Source organism: Haliotis rufescens, unplaced genomic scaffold (genome assembly GCF_023055435.1).
Source record: "Haliotis rufescens isolate VD_foot unplaced genomic scaffold, xgHalRufe1.0.p SCAF_95, whole genome shotgun sequence".
Taxonomy (NCBI): Eukaryota; Metazoa; Mollusca; class Gastropoda; order Lepetellida; family Haliotidae; genus Haliotis; species Haliotis rufescens.
This window is the reverse complement of record NW_025964389.1, coordinates 388705-415000: the sequence shown is the minus strand read 5'-3', so window position 1 is coordinate 415000 and position 26296 is coordinate 388705. Positions and strand designations below refer to the sequence as shown.

General features: G+C 41.1%; 1 protein-coding gene across 3 annotated transcripts in view; it reads left to right on the top strand.

Annotated features, from left to right (window-relative positions):
- Positions 1-26296, top strand: part of LOC124112659 (semaphorin-5A-like) — a 92135-nt gene that overhangs the window by 46038 nt on the left and 19801 nt on the right. The window contains exon 1 of one of the 3 annotated variants that reach the window (XM_046472792.2): positions 13558-13793. The exons of the other annotated variants lie outside the window; for them this stretch is intronic. The gene's annotated coding sequence lies outside the window, so the exon portion shown is untranslated. Of the gene's footprint in view, positions 1-13557; positions 13794-26296 lie in introns of those variants that run through there. 3 annotated transcript variants of the gene reach the window in all.

Below are 26296 nucleotides of genomic sequence, written 5' to 3'. Positions count from 1 at the left end.
AAGAGAATTTATTGATGTCAACTCCTTCACCTGATAAAGGAGTAAGCATTTACTCCGAAAAGTTGTGTTCCTCATAATAAAGAAGTTGACATCCATAAATTCTCTTCCTTATATGTATCACTTCTAAATGCCTTTCAAAGACTTGACTGACATGCATGGTTTAATCATTTTATTAGTATTTTAAGAGCTATTGCAATAAAGATCCCAAATTGTTAACAAACTGTATCACTGTATCAACAGACGTTCTTGTTTTTTAAGACTCCTTGAGGGAGAAGCGGTCATGTGTTCGATTGGAATCAAATCGTCCAAATCATGGTCCAACATTTTAACCAGTAATTCCTTCTAATTCCCTCCGTTATTTCATTACTGACGAGGAACATGACGAGAATCTGCGATCTCCCTCGACTATCAGCTTAAATTGAGCATAACGGAAATTCGATTGTTCCCCATCCGAATGAATCCTCTTGTGTTTAGAAGATCTAGCAGTATTGATCGGTATGTCAAGTTCTGTCTCTGACCATTTGTCCGTTCATCCGTTCGGCGCTGCCCTGGTCAGTTTTGGTCATTAGATTCACGCTGGTCCTTCCTTGACCTTTGCCTTTCTTCGTGACTTTGGACAATTTGGCTAAAAGAATTAAGTCTTGTGGTCAAGCCACAACGACTGTTGATAAAGGCTGGCATGACACGGTAATCCAAAGCATCCGGTCTGGGGTAGCAGAGTTTTGAGAGCCATCTGGTTCTGTTCATTGGGAGCATTTCCCATCAAATTACGGTCAAGTCGGAATGGGCAGTTGATGACGATGTATGTCAATGTAGTTGCTATTTATGTCCAGTGATGCGCTGCCCACGTCTTCACGGGCGTCCGTCGTGTGTTTTCTGTAATGAGCCCAGACTCGTAATTGCATCGAATTCTAATTAATTTGTGTGGGTGAAAATTATTGGAAATATTGACCTTTTGAGGATTTCATATTCTCAGTTGGGGCATGGTGGCCGAATCGTCCTTGACGCCAGAGTTCGATTTGCAGAGTTGCGTCCCTTAGGTTTGTCAGGAGCAAGGTCGTGAGTTCGAATCCCGATTATAACCCCTGTTCGTCGGTTTACCAAAATGGCTCTCCTCCCACATCAAGCTGACACTCCGTGGCCTAATTGAAATACTGTTCAAAGCGGAGAGAAAACATTGACACTCGCGCTTTTGATCAAAAGCCAACGTGTGTCTAAACGCAGATCGATTGAGCGTATTTATGGTGATGGAATCAAGCTTTTAATGGACGCTACAGCACACTAAGCACGTTCGTTATGTAAAGGTGGCCTAATATATTGTCATAAGTTGACAGTACTGTCATAAGTCCGCCGCTTTGATTCAGTTACACCATTGCCTGTCAGCCTAATGTGACATCGTCATTTGAATTGACTTATATATATAATGCCTTCAATACAGAAAAGCTTAACTATTACGTTTATACCTTTCTCCATGACAAGGGTATTGAAAAAGGGCATGCAGATAATTTTAATAATTCATTTTAAAAATCATAAAACTTTGAGTGCTATCTGTTACGCAACATTATCTGTTGCAGATTTTAACTTCGCCAACGCCGACCGCAAAAGGCAGATGTAAACATATGCGTCTAAAACGGTTTTGTACAATTGAAATGACCTTGGATAGTGTACGAACACGCTCATAATGAACTGACGATTATAATGAACGTTTTTTATGGCCCCGACCATTTGCTGTTTCAGTAATTAGACATAACCACCGAGTGAATCAGTTATTAGACATAATCACTGAAATTTCCAGTTATTAGACTAAATCACTGATTATACTTGTTTCCTGTAACATATATATGCTGCATATATGCTTATAACGAACTACGGTTATAACGAATTAAAACTTGTGGTCCCTTTGATTCTGATATAACCGTAGTTAATGTATATTTTATATGTGAGTATTTTAACATTAGGAATTCCGACATATCTGCACATTTTATAATAAATTTTGCAATAAATGAATCTGAATGTAAAATATTCTCTTTGTTACAATCCCATAGAATACCTGTTTTATCGGAACTTTGCTGTTTTCAGTAGAATCCAGGTTCTGTGTTGTACTGTTCGTTTATTTCTAACGCCGCACTCAGCAATATTCTAGCTATGTGACGGCGGAGTGTCAAAAATCGAGACCAGACGAGTCAGTGATTGATGTTGTGAGAACGATCCACGCCGTCACTCGCCTCTTATGACCAGCCTAGGCTGCTGGGAACCAATTCAAACCCGGAATCCCCAACGGGGCTATTTTTTATACAGAGTTTCAGCATGAAATAGGAGGAATGCCTTTAATTGAAGTCTGGGAGTTTGAACACGTTCTTCAACTTAACGCCATCCACAAATCTAATTCTGTCAACGGCTGTTTTTCCTACGGAATTTGCGTCTGTATTTTCAAGCCTAGGCAACAACAAATTGATTTCTTTCGTCTTTTTTGTCTTCGTCCAGACTAAAAACTTGAGGCTATTGTATGTTTTTTTGTTTCGAAGTGATTATTTCCTTTTAAAAAATAGAATTAGAATGACATAATTTCTCCTGTTTTTTATGTGAGTTCGGGATTGAACACTGCATTACGAATAAATAGATGTTTGAGATTAATTTGTAAAATGAGAGATACTTTTTAATGGAAATATATAGCTTCTGCCTTCATAATAATGTTCTTTATGAGCCGGAGCTCAGCAATATTCAAGCTACAGATGTATTTGACAGTGGTCTGTAAATAATCGAGTTTACACAATTCGGATACGATGACATGCATCACCCAAACCACCGAGCGTGACCACCCGATCCCTTCAGTCGCCGCTTATGGATAACATGGGTTGCTGAAGACCAATTTTACCCGGGTCTTAAAGTATTTACAAAAAGGATTCACATACGACAATTTACATGTGTTAAGTACAAATCGATAATAGTAAACATTTGCATCATGATGTTAGACTTCTGAAGCAACAGATATGTTTCTATAGACAGGCTATTTTTTTTAAATTCATAAGACATGAAAAAACGTTCCATTAGTGATCTCTCAACAAAAGTACTCCCTAAAATTATCTTCCCAAAGATAAAAATATAATAATTTGTTAATAAGAAAATACTTAAAATATATTGTCAGAAAGAAATCTCACATATAAAAAAAGAGCCACAATAAGTTTTGAAAACCCCAAATTCCTAATGTGTTTTTGTTCAATAAAAATGACCAATGAACAGTCATGTTTAGTGGTTCCTATGTAATCTTGACAAAACAAACACTTGAGCTTTGTGTAAAAAACAAAACTCCTTGAATTACCTGTAAAAAATGGAAAATCCCTGAGCTATGTGTGAGTACTAAATCTCAAATAATTTGTCAATAACAAAGATCACAACCTCCGTCTTCTCTCCTACTTTCATTCCCCCCGATCCCTATCATATTACAAAGAAACGGGTTCAATAATAAAGTCTTGCCAATCCGAAATCAAACCAGATCTTCCTTGAACAGCTGATCGAAAAGCGTGAATGACGTCACGACACCCGACGTTATACCTGTAACAGTGCCAAGTCGTGGCCCCAGGAGAACGAGGCTTCCAAGATGGCGCCATCATGCACCCGAGACAGTGTATACATTCAGTCCGAGACAGCCAGCGCGAGTCCGGACAAACTCAGACTTCATTAAAGATCCATTAGTCCAGCCGGTAGCTTCACGGAAGCCGACACAGGACAACCTGCTGAAATCTCTATCTGCCCATCGACTCTCCCAGCGTCAAGATAATTCGCTTAGCGAAATTTAATTCCAGGTATTTGGTCTGTTCTGCTGTGGGGTCAAGCTCCTCACAGCGATAGCCCGTTCGCGGAGCTCTCTATACTATCGCTGCCACCAGTCAAAACTGTCCACTGTGAATAGGTGGCCACAACCATGCTTGGAGTTGAACTCGCAACCGAACGACCGTTATGTTTACAAACATGTGACGACTGTCGTGACGCCGAATACACTTATCGCTTCAAAATTACTTTCTTCGTTTGTCAATTTGAATTTCTGTTTATTGATACAGTAAGAATGTAAGGGAGAAGTTGGTTGATTTTCCGTTAGTCTGCAATCTCGAACCAATCTGATTATTCAAACAACAAAGGAAATTCATCTGGAAAACATGGTCAGTCGTAAACCTTTTCAAAATGAAATATCATGGCATTCCCAAAGACATAAACAAAAGTATCAACGTTACTACATTTGGGGGTTGAGGGCAAATTTCAAGATTCTTGTTATGGCCGCGGACACACTGGTGGCAGCGATGTTACCGAGAGTGTAACGAAGGTGTCAAGCGCTGGGAAGGAGCTTGCTGTGGGGTTTATCAAGGGAGAGAACTCAGATTAGGCTCCGAAGTCTGGCCTACCAGATAAGAGTGTCAACGATGTGTTGACACTCTTATCTGGTAATACTTTGCTTAAAGGTGGTTTGATCTGATGTTTTAGTTATGACGTGAAGGTCAAGGTGACTCGTGTGTTGTGGGAAGCATAGTTGCATTCGTCACCACTCGCCCCTTTCCGCAACCTTCGGCTTGTCCCGGAATAACACGAGTTGGTCACGAATGGCATGGTGGATGTTCTGCTCGTTCGTAGGGGCGTGAGTGAGTTACAGTATTCGAGTTATATCAGGGCGTGTCAGCTTAATGTGGAAGAAAAGACCTTTATTAATAGTTGTCGGCAGACTGGGTTCGATTTGTGACATGAGTGAAAGAATTGCCCTCTGACATTAATGTTGCGGCGGTGCTACTATAGCAACGTAAACATTGTTCGCTGATTGGACGAATTGAGTTTAATCAGACTAAATTAGTGTTACAGTCCTTTCACGGCGAAAGAGGCACGGGTGGCCCAGTCGTCTGAGGCGCCGCGATTCGCCGTGCAGAGTTGCGTCCCTTGGGCACGCCAGAAATCTATGATTGTGGGTTCGAATCCCGGTTCGCCCCGATTATGTTTCTAGGTTTGTCAATACCATACCCGTGCTCGTGGGTTTCACCGAAATGGTAAACGTCTGAGACCTGCATCACTTCGGGCTTTCCTCCCACTTTAAGCTGGAACGCCGTGATATAACTGGAATAATGTTACAAGCGGCGTTTAACCCAACTCACTCACTCACTTTCACGGCGTGTCAGGTCGTTGACCTTATGTAGGTCTGTGAAAGCCACGGATATAGTCTCATAGTTGTACAGACAGGCCACGGGTCTTCGTCTATATAATTAGATCCATCCCTGAAGATCCGGGGTAGAATAGGTGTTCAGAAACCCATGCTTGCTGTATAAGGCGACTATGCGTGTCATGAGAGGCGACTATCGGGATCGTCATTCTCACTGACTTGGTTGATGCATATCATTGCGTGGATCGATGCTCATGATGTCAATCACTGGATTGTCTGGTCGAGACTCGATTATTTACAGACCGCCGTCATATAGCTGGAATATTGCTGAGTGCGGCGTCAAACAACAGGCAGACAAACAAACAATATTAGATCCAGTTGTTCGGTTAACGGACGTAACTCTGAACAACTAATAGTTACGCCTTTGACAGTTTGGCCACTCTTGCAAATCTTTAAATTTAACATATGATATGCTGAATTGACCTGTTACATCTGTAAGGGCAAGTGAGACGAAAGTGTTGACTGAATATAACTTTCAAGATGACAGGATGCAATCACCAGCCAGGGAAACCTTTTTAGTCGTACGATTATCATGATCCAACACAGACCACTCAAGGGCAAATAACCACGATTCAGGCTCCTTGTCCCGCTGTAGACTATGAAACCCATGAAAGAAACTCACTCAATCCCGTATTTGGTTCAGTACGTGTGAAGCTTCCCCGGCCATTCTTTGTGTCAAGGAACATCTCAAGCACATTGGTCCGTCTGCGGGGGGCGTCCTAGGTCGACCATTAAGGCCCAAACAAATATATCTTGCCTCTACGCTTTTGCCCTCCAAGTGACCATGATTGCCGTCCGACTATTAAAGCTTTGACCATTCCTGCGTTGCAGACCACTTGAAGATGTGTGTTTGACCACTTAAAACAACTGAACAGAGGATCAGGGGAATTAGCAAACGAGTGGTTTTAAGATAGTTTACGTTGCCGCCCTTGGGAGACGGACTCTGCTGCTATTAGCTTACCAATCTCATTGAATTTGTTGCCTGTAACTGAATAAGTGCGTCCAGACTCTCTAAGTCTTCTCATGGGTGAGAGAGGGATAGGAAAATCGATCATCTTTGTATTGGATAAAAGGGTTTCATTTGGGGTTAGCATCAGCGTCTTGAAGCAGCGACAAAGAAGTAACCGGTGGTCATTTCATCCGAGAGCCCCCTCCCCGGAACGCTGGACGGTAATGAACACTCGTGCGCCAGGGCCGTCTCCAAATTTCTGCATTCAGTCATGTAACTTAAAATAATGAGATTTAGGGGACCAATTTGTTGTTCATTTAAGTTTCATTTTACATCACTTGCGATAGTCATGTACACTAAATCTATCCATTTCTACCTTCAAACCTAATCGGGAGTTATCGGCAGTTCCCGGCTATTCTGGAGTTTTTGAACTACCAATAAAGTTAAACTAATCGGGAGTTATCGGTAGTTTCCGTCTCGTATACATGTATATACTGTTTACTAGGTTACTGTTATATGCTATATTGATTTCTTTCGGCTGTTTCCGGCTCTGTTCGTTTAAAACCCGAATCGCGGTTCACTATGGTGATTCCGAACAAAGACGACTGTTGGCGGATATAGAGGGTCAGGGAAATGAGGGGAGGTAACTGTGCAGGAATCCAAGTGTTACTAATGCAGGACTGTGATAATTGTAGTAATGGCGACGTAGTTGGGAACAAACGCTTGGAGATAATTCCCTACTCAAGTTTCCTTGTCAACGACTAGGTGATCGTATGACGGTAACACTCGGATGACATCGTGAAGAAACGACCCAATGTCAGAAAGTGAAACTATCTTCATCTCTGCACGAACCGCGCAAGGGTTCTGATCCACCAATCAGATTGTGTGTTATATCGGTGAGTTTCTGTTACCTGAAGGGGGTGCTTGTTCCATAAGAAATCAATTACTTCAGTGTATGCTTTGCGCCTTTGTACTTGGACAACTAGCGGGACAGCTTTCACAACAACCATTGATTCACTCTACAAGAAATACTACTTTGCTCACGACAAATTATACAAATGAATATTGATTACTATTGTTCGAAGCTTGTCTTTGATATGCAGTAAATGTCTCGCCCGAGACTTTGTATTAATGTACAAGAAGTCTTAATTCAACACATCAGTTCACCTGGGACGTTACGCTTTCCAGACAACTAGTCTTTATTAGCCCTGTGCGTAACGGACTGGAAGATAGTGGGAGGGAGACAGCATCAATCTACTGAAACAATGTCTTCCAAATTGTATGCGATGGGGTTATGGGGAATCGATGTGTACATGTAGTCAAGCTTGTACAAGTAGAACATCTATTGCTACTTTAGCACAGATTTCAATACTCGATAACGAAATACAGATTGCCGATTAAAATGATGATGAGTGAGTGAGTTGGGTTCAAGCAATATCACGGCAGTCACTCGTTGAACACTTGTAGGGAATCGAACCCGGGCCTTCTGTACGTGTGTCGGGCGAACGCTCGAAGCAGTAGGTTACCCTTTCACCCTGATGATGATGATGGTGATGATAGTAATCAAATTAGTCTTGAGATACAGATTATGAATATGTTTATATATTTAAGATATTGATGATTATGTATCTTAGCCTTATTTGTAATATCAATATAAAACATGACAGATCACCGCATACCCCGATGATGATGATGATGATGATGATGATGATAGTAATGAAAATAGTAAAAGAGATGCAGATTATGAATATGGTTATAGATATTTTAGATATTGATAAGTATGCATCTAAGCCGTTTTTTGTAATAAACAATATTAAACATGACAGATCACCACACCTCCGGATCAAGTCTGTATTATAGCAGTGTCGGTATAATTAAGATGACAACGTTTGGTAAAAAAAGATAAAACATTTCATCATTTGATCGGTTTTAAGTCAGCAGTACGCGCAGAGTATATCGAATTTAGATGATCGCGTCTAACCAAGCCTCTCAGATCAAAACAACGTGGTAATTTGACACTATTGTTATTTGTGAACATTATTAGTTCAACCGTTTACCTTGTGACGCATCAGAAAAGCGATACGCCTTTGTGACCAGAAACGACCCGGGGTTGCGTAGATGTCAAAGAAATTTACTGCTATATACCCCCATTCAATGGGGGAAAGGAGGATAAGATACTGGAGTAGTAATCCCCAAACTCACCCCCAAATACCTTGGGGGTAAGCTTACTCATTATCATCTCTGTCAGGATAACCAGAGACCCGGAACACAAAGCCAATCCGAATGCAGTACCCCTGTCACCGGCCTCGTGTCTCGTTCAGTAATCTACTTCAGTTGGTGGTTGTCCTTACATGCCCTGGATCGTGCTGTGCATTGCGATGTTTGATGTTGGGATAAACTGAGGACGGATCGAATTTTTTAAGGATATTGTTTTGAACTGGTGAGTAATTACTGTTGGTGACGGGTGTTTTGATGTAGACATGACCTTTTTGCTTTTTTGTTTTTATTAATATATTATTTTTTTATTAATTATCGTTTATTACGAAATTTTGTGAGCTTCGGGATATTATCTAGGGCAGGTAAGTTTGTCGTCTTGGACTACGGATGGGGTGTTGGTGGTTGGGTGGATTGGGAAACTTGACAGACAGAGAGTTTATTTTCGTTACTGTCCCGCACAAAATCTTCACATAATATATCCTGCATATGTACACGTTATTGAAAAATTCCATTCAAAAAGTGAAAAGAAAAAGTTAAAAACACATGGATAATAGTCATTTCGAAGAATGACATGTATTAAATATTCTTTCTTCGATTGAGCATTATTTTTTTCAGATTCTGGCAACTCAAAATTTGTCCATTTATGAACGAATAGAAAAATCTTCCCTTGTCTCATCATCAAACAGTTAAACAGTTCATTGCCTCGTTCTAAATATCATCATAACGGTTAAAACAGTTTGTCTCTGCAAGGGGTACATGTCACATCTGTCAGTTCTCTTCATCTTGGAGCCACATCACATGGCTACTGTTAAACTTATGGAATGGGATTAGAACAATCATTTCAGCGCAGTATTGGTGTTAAAAAAAGACTTCCAAACCTTATCTTTTTCAACTTTGGCAACCTTGTTCATTGTTCACATGTAGAGGAGCGTATCAAATGGCAATCCGGGCTATACGCGATCTCATTGAATGAGCAGGTACATACTTGTACATTTTAAATGTATTGTCTTAATTATATTTAATTATTCTATTTGTTAGGATAGTGCACTTCTTAGGCGTGAAGTATCTCCGAAAACCTGGCTAATAGATTATTTTGTAAACATTACCGACCAATATATACGGTTATGAATAATGCATTTGATGAAAAACGATTTTGAGACAGAATTGGATATTGTGCGCAATACAATAACACGATGCCGTCATAAGGATTATCGTTGTAAACACGTTCACAAAAATGTATATATGTATCACTCTTGCAAATAATAAAACACACGGTGTTCATTTGGGTTTCTATAAATATTCTAATATGTGTACAGAGCCTCGGTCAGATGCGAGAATAGACCCAGGGAATATGTAAAGATATGCAAATAGTTCGACTGGTGATTACCTCGCGTCGACGCACTATAGCATGCGCTCGCCATGGGACGTCAGTATTCAATGGAATGTGATTGGTTTCGACATGTTTGGTGATGAAAGCGTAAATGATTTGTTTTTTATTCCTCGTTGTCTTTTATCGTGGGATTTAGGGCGAGAGCTGGATGGCATAGGAATTAACCTGGTCTCTTGCGGTTAGAGATTTGTGGGACTTTATGCTTGAGACTTTCCTGGAGGATGACACGTTGTGTTGGTTGACAGGCCTGGCTTGACGGGGACTATGCTTGTGTGCTAACCAACTCGATAAAACCGATTTGACTGGAAGATTGCAGCCGGTTGTTTTTCATTCCTCTGTCTAATTGAAATTGCACCGTTATGCGTTTCGTGACTCAAATGTTGACTTGTATGAGGTTGGCCTTGGAGAGAGCGTTGTAGGACTAGGACCTCTGCTACATGCAGGTTTAGGCACTAGCTTAAGTGATTCAAGTGATGTCTGGAATATATGTTGTTTGTGTGGTTGTTTTTTATTGTTTAACGCCACACTCGGCAATATCCAAGCTATAAGACGTCGGTCTATAAATTATCTAGTCTGAATCCAGTGATTGACATCATGAGCATCGACCTTGGACACAATGACATGCATCAACCAATTCAGCGAGCTTGACCACCCGATCCCGTTAGTCGCCTCTTACGACAAGCATGGGTGGCTGAAGACCAATTCTTACCCGGATATGTGTCGAGTTCATGTACAACAACAGCGGTCATTGTCCTCTGTGGTAAAAAACAACTTGATAATTGTTAATTTGTATACGTTTATACTCGACATTTTCAATTTGATGTCAAATGAGTGTTGATAGTTTAAGACTGTATATCAGTAATGTCCCGGAGTGCCAGCTTAATGCGGTTGTGGGGGCACGTGTGGCCCAGTCTTCTAAGGCGCCGCGATTCGCTGTGCATAGTTGCGTCCCTTGGGCACGCCGGAAACCTATGATCGTGGGTTCGAATCCCGGTACATCCCGGTTCGCCTCGATTATGTTTCTGGGTTTGTCAGCACCATATCCGTGCTCGTGGGTTTCACCGAAGTGGTAAACGTCAGAGACCTGCATCACTTCGGGGTTTCCTCCCACATTAAGCTGACACGCCGTGATATAACTGGAATACTGTCAAATGCGGCGTTAAACCAAACTCACTCACTCAATAATGCGGTTGTAAATATATTCAGATCAAAGTGACGCATAGACCTTAACTATGTTTTGGGAAGCCCATGGGCACGGTTTGGTGGTGACATACCCAGCTATATTCTGTTGCGATGTGGTAGCCTAGTAGTTAAAGCGTTCGCTCGTCACGCTGAAGACCCGGGTTCGATTACTAACATGGGCACAATGTGTTAACCCATTTCTAGCGTCCCACGCCGTGAAATTGCTGGACTATTTTAAAAGCGACGTAAGATACAACTCGATGTCTTCTGCGAGTCAAAACCGCGATGCAGATCCTGTCACGTCTAAGGGGCTCAACTCTGCAAAGCATTGAGGCGCCTCAGACCACTGGATAAACCGTGTCCCAATGGTTCCTGATATTTCGAGGGGATCTGTGTACCTCTAAGTTGAATGCCAAAACCCATATAATACGAGCAGTTAAAATACATACAGTGTCTTACAATCCATCCTTGTTAAAATCCGGAAACGAAATGTTATGTTTTAGATATTAAAATAACACTAATAAAGAGAACAGTCATCTGAAAATGTATGACTTGTCATTCAGTTTATATATGGTTAACTACGGACACTTTAATGCTTTTAAAAATGGTCATATAAACCATAGAATCCTTCAAATCAAACATTAATTGCCCGCTTTGAGCGTGGGCCTTTTGTGAACTGTTTACGCAGTTTGCTCCGGGGCTGTCATTATTACCACGAACAATATTGTTTAGAAATGCCACGGGCTGAGGAATACGCGTGACAGGTTAATGCACTGTCTGCAGTGTTATTTACAACTCGTCTCCACGGTCTGCTCGCTTTTGAATAATACATGCAGTTGTTGCGTTGCTCAAGCTTGCCGTTGGCCGTCTCGCCCAGTACAGATCTTTGTATCTATTTAATGGTATTTGAAATGGTGAAATAATAACGAGAATTTTGAAAATCGGGATCTGTTGTTTCGCAATACATATCGTGACGTGGTTAGGTTTGGACAGGATTGGCACTCCCGCATCGTTTCGACATTATCCTCTGGTTATTGTTTGATGGGCGAGTGTATGGCGGGTTGAAGGACAATAATCTGGTCTATTGGGTTGGGATGTAGACTGGGACGGTCTCCATTTCAATATAATAAAATATCGCTCTATTTTCAAAGAAAGTGGAATATATTATCAAATGACATGAACACCTATGGCCTTTCTGTATTGTCTGTCGAATATGAATTCCATGTCTGCCTAATCTGCTGCAGAATTACAAACCAGTATTCTTAAATATTATATGTATCCAACCCATATGGTGATATCATTGTTTGCAAAATCTGTATTCTTTGCTCGAAAAAGCGAACTAATTTTCAATGGTGTGTTCCAGTTATACATAATACAAAAAATAATCTCATCTATACCATGTATGAATATCATATCAATTGTGTCTCTACATACAGTGCGATGAATGATAATGCCCTGTACATGAAACATGTACCAGTGGCGCTTTTACTTAAATAAAAACACAATCAATTATTATCAAGTAGTGTCTCACATCACCTCAAACAAGCAAACATATAATTATTAATTATTACAGTTTTTGTGCATTCGGTTAACACGAGGGACGAGGAAAGCATGTTATTTTAAAAAAATGATATTTTGTTAATTCATATTTGAAAAGGGACTGCTCCCAGTCTAGGTTAGGGAGGAAGGGGTTGGAAGAGATGTGGCTGGAACGGACATCAGTTCTCATCCGCTTGCTCTGTTATTTGTGGTGTAACTGTTTCGCGAGATTTATGATACGTGCATGTACTTGCTTTGGCCTATGAAACACGGATGCTGGAGTTGATGATGTCGACAACCGTGAAGGATGCTTAATATTGCATAACACAATAAAGTACATTTTCTTACATCGAAACCAGTCCTTAGTAATTCATTTTAAAAATCTCTTTTTGTCGGCGCAGCTTCATAGCGTTTTCTAAGTGGAAATTCGGTAATGGAATAATCGATAGTTTCACTGCAGGAAAAAAATATCGAATTAGTTGCCGTGAACTTTGACCTTTGTTGATGTTACTTGCCTAATACAGCGTGTTGCTGCGCTCTCTGGCAATCAAATGGCATCTCTGCTCACATCATAAAGATGTCAGGATAAGAGCAGCGTAATCGACATGGTGATTGGCCTCATGAAATGGGGAGTCTTCTGTCACTCCGCCCATCGATCAAAGTATATGGATACATTTCACCGCTCGAAGTTTTCAAATCTCAACGTTATCATCATTATGACAGCGTACATTGCTGTTTGATGTAATAACAATGATTTTGTAACTTGTATTATTTAATGGCAAATATTTGTATGAGTAAGATTCATCGAACGGAACATATATATGTTTTGTCAGTGAGTTTTCTATTCACAAAGGACCGATACAAGGAGGTGACACGGGTCCTTCCTGAAGGCTATGATCTACTTGCCCGTCGGCAGTTACTTCCCTTCCAATCATAAAGGGAGAGAGCTATAAAAGGGCTTAGAACGTGCGGTATAAATAATACGGGTTGAAGGATCGCCTCTTGCAACGTGGTTTTCTATGCATAACAACAGTTACCTCCCTTTGACAGAGTAAACGCGGAAGCAGGACGTAGATTGGAGGGTGTGTTATACACGCTGTGACTAACATTGACGATATAGCCCTACATACCGCCTGTGAGGACATGAAGTGTGCTGTGTCCAAACCATGTCTTTCACGTAAGTCACGGGGACAGCGGAAACTCGTCATATTTTCCACACATAGAGGATGTTGCTGACTGAAACCCATTCAGTCTCACTGTCCCGTTAACAAGGGCTAACGTATCGGATTTACCTGTAGCGTTCGTGCTAATTAAAAAAGGTAAGTCGACTGAATGTGGTCTGTTTTGTACCCAAACGATTTCTATGTTACACGTGTGAAGTTTGGGAATGTCGGGGGCCTCTCTAGCTGTTTTGTCAAACCGGGTTTAGGTGTGAGTTTTGGGAAAAGTCCAAATCATTTGCGTGGCGGGCCAACCCGACTCGACAGAATGACGGTGTTTTTTTGTGTAGCTGGTGGCCTCTGAGACATCTATCAGAAGACGTGACACTTCCCACTCGTACTAAACAAAGTGGACACCCCTTTGTGCGTGGATTATCTTGACGCAGCAACAAGTTGGCAGCCGGTTCTCGCTCGTTGATTTCGACTGACCTGTATTCTCAGATAAGACTGAAAGTGGCTACCTTGGTTAGCGATGTGTTTATTTTGAATACTGAACGACTCATATTAATATTACATCGTGCCCAGAACACCTTCAATGTGTTTATACGACTCGCATTAATATTGTGTCGTGCCCAAAGAACTTCAATGTACTGTTAATTACTGCTTGACAAGAACGGGCGCTTTGACAAACATTACGTAATAGCGACCTCGCTGACATTGACTATTTATATGTGTACATAACTACTTACCCTCCTTTGGGTAAACGTCACCCCCCTACCTCCACCCCTCACCCACCCCCCACCCCCTTAGTTTTATATAACACCGGTGGCTTGTTTGAAAAGGAGTTGTCCAAACACAACAGAAGTAGGAACTGTTATTTGGTCAGAAAGAAGGGTTTCCCCCATCTTTGACAACATAGCTAACAAAGCCGTCAAACCAACTAATCGCGTTATAATGACATATTGTTCAATGATAAAGGGTTATTATTATTCGAAACATATTTTTCATATATTCTACACGGACGTATATGAACTGTTTCTCGTTAGGTGTGTAATTAGTAAATCACTCTCTATGTTGAGGTAAATATCGACCTCAGTTCTACCTCAGCCACTGTGAGGTCAGTGGCATTCTCGATGACTGTCTACAATGACCTCTTGATAACTGTACCTATTATATATACAATGAAGATTGTACAGGCTTGGAGGTCCGGTCACGGGACATAGATAGGTAGCCTACCGAGAGACCCCACGCGATCATATTTGTTGATGTTGACGCACTGAAATGTAAACGACAGCTCTACCCTGTTTTTAAAACAGTAGCAAAGTCTACATGCATGTTTGTTTTGATACGTCATGGTGTGCTTAGGCTTTAATAACACAGTAAACTACGGTTATAACGAACACGCTTACAACGAACTGACGGGTTTAACAAAAAATAATTGCTGTATATAATAATAATAATAATAATAATAATAATAATAATAATAATAATAATAATAATAATGATGATGATGATAATAATAATGCGTTGTAGCTTTAGACGCAGCGGTAAGTCAAAAGAGAGCAACACAAAGAGGTAATACGTCTTTTCACTGTTGTATCTATACAAATACACTAGTTATTTAATGTATAAAATGAATTAGTCTGTTTCACAAGTACACAAGCAACAAGCTCAGTGACAATTCCTAATAAGTGCTGTTGTACACGTATATGAAATAGCAGCTTGGGTTCCGCAATTGGAATAGGTGCGGGTCGCTGTGTATTTGCAATAAGCTTGAACGCGACGTTCTGGGAAGACTAGAAGAAAGACTAGGTGTGGATATATTGGGTTTCTGTGGTGATGTGTGACAATGTGTGACTAAAATGTCACATTTATGTATCCGTAATACTACTCCTGCGTCCATAATGTATGTGAGTAGCCATGATGTGTGAATGTGTGTAGCGGAATGTCGTATTTGAGTAGCCATGATATGTGAATGTGTGTAGCGGAATGTCGTATTTGAGTAGCCATGATATGTGAATGTGTGTAGCGGAATGTCGTATTTGAGTAGCCATGATATGTGAATGTGTGTAGCGGAATGTCGTATTTGAGTAGCCATGATATGTGAATGTGTGTAGCGGAATGTCGTATTTGAGTAGCCATGATATGTGAATGTGTGTAGCGGAATGTCGTATTTGAGAAGCCATGAAATTTTCTTTTGTGTAGCCGTAGTATATAATTTTCAGAGCCCAATGTCACATTTGAGGACCCATGATATATACTTTCATTACCGTGATATGTAAATGTCTGTAGCAGAATATGTCACGTTTGACCAGCCATGATATATGCTTTCATTACCGTGATATGTAAATGTCTGTAGCAGAATATGTCACGTTTGTCCAGCCATGATATATGCTTTCATTACCGTGATATGTAAATGTCTGTAGCAGAATATGTCACGTTTGTCCAGCCATGATATATGCTTTCATTACCGTGATATGTAAATGTCTGTAGCAGAATATGTCACGTTTGACCAGCCATGATATATGCTTTTGAGTAGCCGTGGTATATGCGTATTCACAATCGTTCATATTTAGGTAGCCATGATACATACTTTTGAGTTGCCGTGATAAATCCTTTTTCTTCCCCGTAATGTCATATTTGACCTGCCATAACATAATTATGGTTATGTCATAATTGTGTAGCCATGATATATGCATTCGGATATCCAGGGCTCATTCGATATTTAAGATCCGGGGTAGAATAGGTCTTCAGCAACCCATGCTTGCCGTAAGAGGCGTCTAACGGGATCGGATGGTAAGGTTCGCTGATTTGGTTGATGCATGTCATCGATCCCAATTGAGAGTATCGATGCTCATGATATTAATCACTGGATTGTCTGGTCCAGACTCGATTATTTACAGACTGCCGTCATACAGCTGGAATATTGCTTAGTGCGGCGTTAAACAACCAACCAACCAACCAACCAAACATTCGATATTTAGCCGCAGTCACACGTATATTACACGGTGTCTCACGTATACGTTGGTATAGAAAAACTAAATATGGACTAGTCACAGCAAATTGGTTCTGATCGTTTACATTTTGTCTTTAGCCCAGATTTTTTTTATGCGAACACACATACACTGTCCAGTTTGTCACAGATGTATATATACATCGTCTAGAGCGACATGGACACCATATCGTGGAACACTGGTGTACTTACATATACATATGAATAGTGACCAAGGTATATGCATTTGAGAGGATGTGGTATAGGAACTGTCACATTTAAATAACCATGATGTAGTGTAACCATATGTTATTCAATATTTGAGCAGCAGTGATGCATAAATGTGAGTAGCTGTGATATGTATCTCAAGAGTAGCCCCGTTTTCCCCCTGGGAGTGGTATTATGATTCTCTTTCTTGTTAAATGTGTTATGAAAAAATTGTATAATTTACAAAAATAATAATGAAACGTCTTACAAAAATTGATTATTTTGCAAAATCAAACTCCTTCTTGGATGTTTCCGTAGAGAAACTACTTAATAAAATAAGCACTGATGTAGTATCCGGCTCGCTGAAAGTGTTTCAGTAACACGTCAATATATCCCTGAAAAGAAATGTGTCAATACATGCCGGAAAGTGGATTGCAAACAAATAATCTATTTTACAGTGTTTTCCCGTCATTATGATACTGAAATGTAAACACGAAGGCTTTTTCTTCTCAATATAGAATATATCGATACAACATTGTCGTTTTCTCTTTTCATTCGCTATGTAATAGAAACGATGTGTATATAACTCGCTGGTGGTTCAACGAACGTGTTACTCTTACTGACTTCACAGATTAAAGATTTAGCCAAAGCATAATATCATCCTCGGAGGCATCGTCCCGTATGAGTCGTCATTGAAACGCATCAACAAGACCAATGTTTACAAACACATTTATGTTACGGATGATGGGAACTGGTTAAGCTTATTGAGGAGACGTTGACATTTGTGGGTACGGTCGTGCCAGTATCAGCTTGCACAATCATATCGATCAACTGCGAAGGTAAATCCAATCTCGGTAACGGTATCTATAATCTCGAAGCTAGACAATTTACATAAACTCTGGATTTGGTTGAATGATTGTCCATTCCAGCGTACATTACAAGCTTATCCTGAACAGAGAATGATGGATGTCTAGTTCCATGGCCGACATAGTTGATGGCATCAGGTCTCCTTATTTGTTGTTGAACGCTATGCCCGCAGCTATTCTGCTCCAGATCAGTTAAAGAACTCCCTATTCTTTCATGTTACTATTAATCTGTCATGCCGGTTATACTGTAACTTTATTTGGGTTGTATACATGGTGAGCGCAGTAAATAGTCGAGTCAGGGTCGGGCAAGTTTGTGGTTAGTACAGTCGTGCCTCGTTTATACGGACACTTGCGTCATTTCACAATTCGTCCGTATAAACGAATTTCCGTATAACTGAAACCAGCTTCTTACTGGAAGAGTTACTTCCCTTCAATTATGCAACTCATGACAGATGACAGAACAAACAGATACATCCACTCAATCTTTATTCATACACGTTTCCAAAAGTCTGTCATGGAAGTTTGAACTTTACCAAATTTCGAGGTTTGAATTTGTCAGAAATGTCCATTTTGCCACCAAAGTCGCGAGCTTTCTCTATCAGCATTTCATCATTAACAGGCACATTACGACTTGTCATGTCACACAACCATCTTCTGGTGTTGTAGCTCCATCAGCTTACCAAACCTGTGTGTGTTTTATTTGTTCCTGAAAATGTTAAAAATTTAATTTGACCTCAGGTTTTCCCCAAAAAGTTTTTCGCTAGCCTCGTTGGATGTGGGGAAAAAATTAGTTGTCTCCCCCTTTTTGAGTTTATTAATTGAGTGTTCGGAATAAATTCTGACACTAACATCCCCCACACGTGTGTGTGGCTGCTTGTACTGGTCCGGACTGGTGCCGGACACTGAGGTACCATGCCGCAGTTTAACATGAATACCCCACTCAGACACAGTGTACTGACTCCGAGCCAACCAGTCCTTGTTTTAGCCCACTGAGATACCATGCCGCAGTATAACATGAATACCCCACTCAGACACAGTGTACTGACTCCGAGCCGACCAGTCCTTGTTTTAGCGCCTTAATGCCGAGCGCCAGACAGGGTAACAACAAGTACCATCTTTTAACGTCTTGTGGTATGACGCGGCCTGGGATCGAACCCCGGACATTCTCTCCGGGCGGACGCTCTACCACTATACCACGGAGGCAGTCCATAGCCATATGAACAAAATCGGGTGCTCCTTAACTTAACTGTGAGCAGTGTAAACACCTGAAGGTGGCATGGTGCGCGTCCATACAGGAATTCTTTGTTCGTCACGCTCCAGTGGTCCAATAAGGTACTGCTGGCCGGACGACTGTTGCTAATGATCAATATATCGGGATGTGGCCGAACGAAAATACCTCTCAGCATCGTAGTTCTTTCGAACCCACGATAACAATAGTGAAGTCGATACTTTCCCGTGAGTCCCTTCTGCTGACCACATCACCCTAATGATCAGCTCTGTAGACTTGTATAACCGGTTTGAGAGTTGTGTAGTGTGTTGCCTATGCTGTATATGTGAAAGATAACATACTTTGTTTTGAAAAGGTTATCGTGTGACTGAACACTGTTTCATGCCAGTACCTGTAATGGCTGGTTGTGTGGACCAAATATAGTGTACATTCACCCCTTTCAAACCTTGCTCCTCTGGTTGGTATTCTGGGTTTGTGGTGACGAGAAGGATCGGGTGGTCTGATCGGTGACTCACTATTGAATAAATATATACATAATCACCAGTTTGTTTTGTCCAGATTCGTGTATTTACTGACAGCCGTGGAATAATGTGGCGTGGTGTAAGGAAGAAAGTACGCACCTTGCTTCAGCATGATGGTTCTATGGACTCGTCTCCCACCAGAATCTGGCTCGGTTCCCAGCCTTGTACTGTGTGAAGCCCATGTGTTTCCCTGAGTGATGGAGACCAGATAATCTAGTGACTGACAGCATGTGTACACGTCATTAGGATATCCAACCACAAAGTCTCAGAGCATGACCACCTGATGTTTGACTGCTCTGGTGACAAACATTACTACGGGTATGGGTACTGACTCAAGTATGGTACTGTGACAAGTATGGTTCTGTGACAAGTATGGGTACTGTGACAAGAATGGTACTGTGACAAGCACGGTACTGTGACAAGCATGGTACTGTGACAAGTATGGTACTGTGACAAGCATGGTACTGTGACAAGAATGGTACTGTGACAAGTATGGTTCTGTGACAAGCATTGTACTGTGACAAGTATGGTCCTGTGACAAGCATGGTTCTGTGACAAGTATGGTACTGTGACAAGCATGGTACTGTGACAAGAATGGTACTGTGACAAGTATTGTTCTGTGACAAGCATTGTACTGTGACAAGTATGGTACTGTGACAAGTATGGTTCTGTGACAAGCATTGTACTGTGACAAGTATGGTACTGTGACAAGTATGGTACTGTGACAAGCATGGTTCTGTGACAAGTATGGTACTGTGACAAGCATGGTTCTGTGACAAGCATGGTACTGTGACAAGTATGGTACTGTGTCCAGCATGGTACTGTGTCCAGCATGGTACTGTGACAAGTATGGGTACTGTGACAAGTATGGCACTGTGACAAGTATAGTTCTGTGACAAGTATGGTACTGTGACAAGTATGGTTCTGTGACAAGCATGGTACTGTGACAAGCATGGTACTGTGACAAGCATGTTTCTGTGACAAGCATGGTTCTGTGACAAGTATGGTACTGTGTCCAGCATGGTACTGTGACAAGTATGGTACTGTGACAAGCATGGTACTGTGACAAGCATGGTACTGTGACAAGTATGGTACTGTGACAAGCATGGTTCTGTGACAAGCATAGATACTGTGACAAGCATTGATACTATAACAAGTATGGTACTTTGTCCAGCATGGTACTGTGACAAGCATGGTACTGTGACAAGCATGGTACTGTGACAAGCATGGTACTGTGACAAGAATGGTTCTGTGACAAGTATGGTACTGTGACAAGTATAGATACTGTGACAAATATGGTACTGTGACGAGAATGGTACTGTGACAAGTAAGGATACTTGTGACCCGGAATCTATTGATCAGTTTCCCGCTCTTGAGTTACGTCACCGTTCGTGTGTCAGATAAAGCAATAGTCTTTCCTTCTTGTTTCTGTTTCGATTTAGTGTTGTCTTTCAAGAAACACCCCCATGTATTGTTTGTTTCGATTTAGATTTATTTGCCAAAGCTAAGCATTGAGTCTGTAATTGTCTCGTTTTGAAAACGCTTTACAAATGAGAGTACCTGTTGAACACTCGACGAGATTCAAAGCAATCACTTTCACGCTCATCAAAAGCTCATTTCTGTCGACATATTTACCACCTAACGTTCAGATCAATATGGCTACCTGCGGCGCGAGGCAAGCTGGGAGACATTTACCGTGTTGTCGTTCAAGATCCTTCATCGCTGCTTTGTGGCAACATTAAGAGCAAGGTCACTTTTAATATAAGATACACAGATTTTCTTTGTAAGCTTGTAAAAGATGAATTATCGGGACAGCCTAATGGGTCTTGTCTTGCTAATCAATAACCATCGGACACATTGATACACACGATAAACGCCGTGAATACACGAGCTTCGTCCGATACGTGCGCGACTTCGAATAATTACTGAAGAACCAAGGGCGGCTACTCTAAATCCCGACGTTAATTTTCCTGGAATCGCTCGGTAATCGTTACAAGTGCTTGGGCATTTAGAGACACTGTTTGTGATTATCAGCTAAGTGATGCCATTTTACTTCTTTCCTTCACTATGAGGAGATGCTTTGCTGCATATTATAACAACATAAACTTCTAGGCCGTTCTTGTTATGGGGATTATTGCCGACACAAGGGAGATTACTCTTCCATTAGGCCCACTTTGGGGACTGAAGTAGCTTTTATTGAGGCGGTTCGTCATGCATTGATGGAGTTAACGGGGAAGGTGTTCAGCATCTTATGTCGCTTTTGTATTACGATTCGAACTAGATTACTGATAGTAAACAAGGGGAGATAACTGCAGAGTTGCATGCCTTGGCTTCGCAAGAAACCTACGATTGTGGGTTCGAATCTCGGTTCGCGCCGATTATGTTTCTAGGTTTGTCAGCACCATACCTGTGCTCGTGGGTTTCACCGAAGTGGTAAACGTCTGAGACCTGCATCACTTCGGGCTTTCCTCCCACATTAAGCTGACATGCCGTGATATAACTGGAATACTGTTAGAAGCGGCGTGGTAAGTGCAGAGATAGACCTTTAGTTCACAATTCAATTAAACGCAGTTAATTCTTCAGTACCACAACGGGAAGATCCGTGAAGATCCTGGCTACAATAGGTCTTCAGCAACCCATTCTTGCCGTAAAAGGTGACTATGGTTGTCATGAGACGCAACTAACCGGATCGGGTGGTCAGGCTCGTTGACTTGTTTGATGTATGTCATCGATGTATGCTCATGATGTCAATCACTGGATTGTCTGGTCCACACTCGATTGTTTACAGACCGCCGTCATAAAGCTGGAATATTGCCGAGTGCGGCATTAAACAAACAAAACAAACAAAAACAAACAAACAAAACAAGAAAGCTACTCGATCAATATCTATCGCTTGATGACTCTCACACGGTAACGTGATATTGACAGACGAATAGGAGTTTATTTATTCCCACAACAACTAAGTTCTAGAAATACTGTATCTAATTCGTAAATATTCGCTGACAATGGAGAATCGAGTATTTGAATTCTCCAATAAGAGCCGGGTAACAACAATATCTTCACCGAATTACATTTTTTTTAGATACTGCTTTCGTGTGATCAGTATCATAAGTTATTATGATATATATTTTCGTTTGATCAGCAGTTAGTTAATGTGAGCACAAACGATAATAATGATACCAGAAAGCCTCAAACTAATAATACCGTACTAATAAATCCGATCTCCCAGCTTGAGGGAAATTAATTTCTTTCAAACACGTTGTTATCAGTTGTCTTTCGACATGTCGCCCGACATCCCAGTCATTAATTCAGCGAGAGGCAACACGATGATGTTAATTAATAGTCACAAGTTGAAGTACGGTTATCAATACCGTAGAAAATTACCCCTAACTACACACGAATTGTGACTGTTTCAACACTTACAGAACCAGATAATCTACGTCCACGGTGGCGACATGGACGTCCGGCTCTCACGTTGCCTTACCAATCAATCAAGATCGATACTTCCTAGATTTGATTAGAAACAACGTTTTGTTTAGGATAATACACCTGTACAAATTGCAATTAGGGTTGGTGCTAATGTGAACAACATGCGGTGCTCACAGAAATGTTTTCTCATCAGTCTAACGGTAGTCGACGCGTCAGTATTTTCATTCAGGATTTCTATGAGGAGTTTTGTACAGATAAAGTAATTCAGTATGTTCATGAGTTTAGTCGTGAATCACTGGATGATCCCATGGGAATTAGGTATTCACAATTATTGTAAATGTAGCTTTAATGGTTGGCGAGGCGAGGATTCCGGACCAACGGACTTCCGGAATGACGGGTCCTGTCTAACGAGGTTTCTGTACCGAACAGGGTTTAAAGTAAACTTACATAACACGTGTCAACGTGTGTTGGAGCATATTGAGGAGACCAGCAATGACTTATCGCCGATACGTCGAAAACGTTTGATTAAGACATTTAACCTATCTAATGTACTTTATGCACATGTATGCGGTGCCAAATATGTTACAGTCCTAGGACCAATCTCTCAACCAAACCCCAAACCCCAAACCCCAAACCTCAAACCTCAAACCCCAATATAAAATTACCAGTCCCTCAGTTACAATGTTAAATATTTCCTTTTGCGAACAAAAGCCAACACGGATCTACAAATCATGTTCAGAGCAAGAGTTGTTTTTCACTAGACACACACGTACACTATACACTGAGGATGGTTGCAGTAAGTGTTGGGTCATCAACTACCCAATGCATCATCATTACCATATTTAGTGTCGTGCTGGATACACAATTACAGGAAATTACTGAGAAATTTGAATGTGGACCTTGACCTTTGATGAAGTTCCAACTGTGACTCATGAGACTCTGGTTCTGGAGGTGGAACCAAAGCCTACAGCCATGTAACGATGTGTATAAACTTCCTCTATAACTTGTAGTTGCGTCAGTTTAACGTGTGTAAAGTTTGTTCGAAAATGCCGGTGAATTCCTGGCTCAGAATAAGCTAAACAACAATAGTGTGACGTCGCGGGGAAGTGTTGTCGGTATGCAGTAGACAGTCTTATGTTCCGGATACTGAAGGACAGGCCTTGAGAGAGTGCTCTTGCATACACATTGCAGCACAGATGATTCACGTCGTGTCAGTCCCTTTAACTCATTCGCGACCACTCGTGTGATTGCGGTGTAGGTTACTGTATGGGACGGGGCGGTCGGGTAGCCCAGTGGTTAAAGCGTTCGCTCGTAACGCCGACGATCCGGGTTCGATTCCCGACATGGGTACAATGTGTGAAGCCCATTTCTGGTGTCCCCCGCCGTGATATTGCTGGAATTTTGCTGAAAGCGGCACACTCAATCAGTACTGTAAGGGGCGAGTAGTGTTTGTTTGTTTGTTGTTTAACGCCGCACTCAGCAATATTTCAGCTATATGACGGCGGTTTGTAAATAATCGAGCCTGGATCAGACAATCCAGTGGTTGACATCATGAGCATCGATCCACGCAATTGGGATACGATGACATGCATCAACCAAGTCAGCGAGCCTTACCACCCGATCCCGTTAGTCGCCTCTTACGACAAGCATAATCGCCTTTTACGGCAAGCATGGGTTGCTGAAGACCTATTTTACCCCGGATCGTATATCTTGGTATCTACGTCATCTACGTCGAATTAAAAGTTTATGTACGTTCACGTTTACGTTCGTCGGAATCAGCGTACGTCAAGGTCCATTGGCTTTTGAGGTATTCATGGTACGTCAGCGTACGTCAAGATACGTATACGTCCACGTACGTTAGCGTTTGTAAGAGTTAGCGTACGTCAGCGTCATTTTATGTCAAGGACAGCGTACATCAGCAATGGAGTTGTGTCCGTTAATCAACTATCCCCGTGAGGGCGGTCGGGTAGCCTAGCTAGTGGTTAAAGCGTTCGCTCGTAACGCCGAAGACCCGGGTTCAAATCCCGACATGGGTACAATGTGTGAAGCCCATTGCTTGTGTTCCCCGCCTTGATATTGCTGGAATATTGCTAAAAGCGGCGTAAAACCATACTCACTCACTCACTATCCTCGTGTATTATTATTGCAGTTAATTATATGTAGTTATTATGAATCTCCCTGTTTAAAGTCTAATTTAATGGTAAAAATACCAGCAATTATGATCAAATTCTTAGAGAGAGAAAACTGATTCGTTTAATTAATTATTTTATAATCACAAATCAATGATTCTAAGAATATACAGAGTATAGCTGAGGTAACTGACAGGAGGGAGTTTTTTGTTGTTGACATTTTTTATTCCTTTCAAAGGGTTGTACATCAGGTTCAGAGGTTCACAGTAGGTTTAGTCAATTGTAGTGAAAATACGTTACATGGATGTACGTTTCTTGTGATATAAATATAGCGTGTATAACTGAAACACACACACACACACACACACACACACACACACACACACACAAGATATGCCTCAAGAAGAGCATGAAAAGTTGTACCGATAGTCAGATATAACTAAAACAATTATGATAGGATTGCGACTTGAGGGAATTAATAGAGTTAGCGAAACAGCTGCAGCTGTGAGAATCCATGGAAGGTGCCTGTGAGAAGTCCGGCTGGTTATATCGATAATAGGGGAATCGATGGGAATAACAGCAATTATTAATGATTGGTATGATATCTTCACAATTTATTGTTACGTGCTAACGACCCAGTCTGCAGTGACCAGGACGCCATGGGTTCCGACAGCCTTCGACCCGACTTTATGATGACACGATTTGAAAATGTCGAAAACATATGTCTTTATGATCGGAGAGAAAGTAAACTTATTTTGTGCGAACTTAAAAATTACATCGACTACAAAATTAACACTGCTTGGGGTTCAAAAGTCTTTTACCAGCTAGGAAATGGCGCTTTGAAGTAACGTGTCCTTAGCGAAACATTTGAAGAAGTTTGTAATCCACGAAGTTGGAAGAAACTTAGTGGCACCAATTTAAAATTTCTTTTGAAACATGCATTCAACGTAATTGATTGAGAGAACTGTATATTTGATTCGATGTAAATTATCTTTAAGAACCGCTTGAAAATGCTAAATACAATTATTGTACAAAATAGAATAAAAGTTATTTTGTACCTTAGGCCAAATAAACATATTCTTGTTTCTCATGGGTAGGTTTGGTTTTTAGTTTAGTTTCACGTTTTTAGTCCGATTTCCCAATCACTCAACATACGTTCATTATTTTACCAGTTGGAGACAGTTTAACAACACTATAAAGACGTTCCTGATTTGCACAATTACGAACGAAATCGCTTCGTGGTCGTCAGGAGGGTGGGTAAAAAAGTGCAACTTCGGAATGTACAATTAC